Source organism: Amphibalanus amphitrite, unplaced genomic scaffold, assembly GCF_019059575.1.
Source record: "Amphibalanus amphitrite isolate SeventyFive unplaced genomic scaffold, NRLGWU_Aamphi_draft 000198F_arrow, whole genome shotgun sequence".
Lineage (NCBI taxonomy): Eukaryota > Metazoa > Arthropoda > Thecostraca > Balanomorpha > Balanidae > Amphibalanus > Amphibalanus amphitrite.
The window spans coordinates 1-1,086 of record NW_024881693.1 but is presented as its reverse complement, the minus strand read 5'-3'; the positions used below and the strand labels follow the sequence as shown (position 1 = coordinate 1,086).

The 1,086-nt window shown below is 50.0% G+C and overlaps 1 long non-coding RNA gene across 1 annotated transcript; it reads right to left on the bottom strand.

The window, feature by feature from the left end:
* Positions 1–344: 344 nt before the first annotated feature.
* Positions 345–1,086, bottom strand: LOC122384766. The gene is made up of 3 exons (XR_006257088.1): positions 1,064–1,086; positions 726–859; positions 345–479 (listed from the first exon to the last, which is right to left on the bottom strand). It is a non-coding gene; the product is annotated as an uncharacterized LOC122384766 (long non-coding RNA).

The window sequence follows — 1,086 nt, the reverse complement described above, 5'->3', positions numbered from 1 at the left end:
CTTGACAGATTCCATGCCCTTCGGCAGCTGGGACTCGTACACGATACCCCGGCTTGCCCTGATGGAAGGAAGAGGGCCGTCACGTAGGGGTGGTAATGGTTACATTTAAATTTTCGTAACTACAGAACGGAGACCTCTGAATGATGGTCTAAGCGTCCAACCCGTTGAGCGGAAGACGGAGAATGCTGAACGGTTTGATTCGATAAGTTGTCGTTTTCTTAGTGCTATCGCCAAATAAGATGCAGCCTATCCTTCCATGATAGGACCAATTTCCTTCCGTGACATTCCCAACCCTTGCGCTACCCTGCCTTCGGTTCACTCTCCTCTACTGACCTTATCTTGTCTGATGATGGCCTTGGTCTCGTCCATGCCGTACAGGTTGGTGGCGCGGCACAGGTACTCCCCAGAGTCCTCCGGGTACACCCAGCCAAAGTTCATCGCCACGTAACCAAAGTCGTAGATCGGTGTGAAGCGGTTCTCTGCAACGTCACATACGTGGAATGTCAGCGGCTGATTGGGGTTTCATGGAGGTCGATGGTCATACATCTGATATGTAAGACCCCGTACTTCATTTGCCAGCAACGCAAATTGATGAATGAGTACTTGTTATGAAGATACCCCGAATGCCGTTTGCCCTCCTATTCAGACCATCGACAGAATACTCTATGAGATCAAGGTCGTGCTTCTTGCGGTTTTACCCATCTGGTTTTAACGCATCAACTCACTGTATGGCAGTGGTCTGCCGTTGAAGAACCACTCGACCTTCATGTTGGGGTCTCCAACGGGCGCCAGCTGGCACTCAAACTTGGTCTGTTCCATCTCCACCAAGTTCGGCTGGCTCTGGATCTGGGTGACGAACCTGTGTACGAGGCGAACACATGGTCAGACAGCTTTCAAACTTAGTAGGAACAGGCTCATCTTTATACCTGTCTTCTTCAGTAGCTCTTTTTAATGGACCGACATTGGATATAAGCGTAATCGAGTTTGTAACGTCGATATTTTAACAGGTGCCCCGATCTAGTTTAGTGCCATTCCCCGTTCAGTTGAAGGATGATCACTGTACCTCGGCGGCTGTTTGCGGTCGGC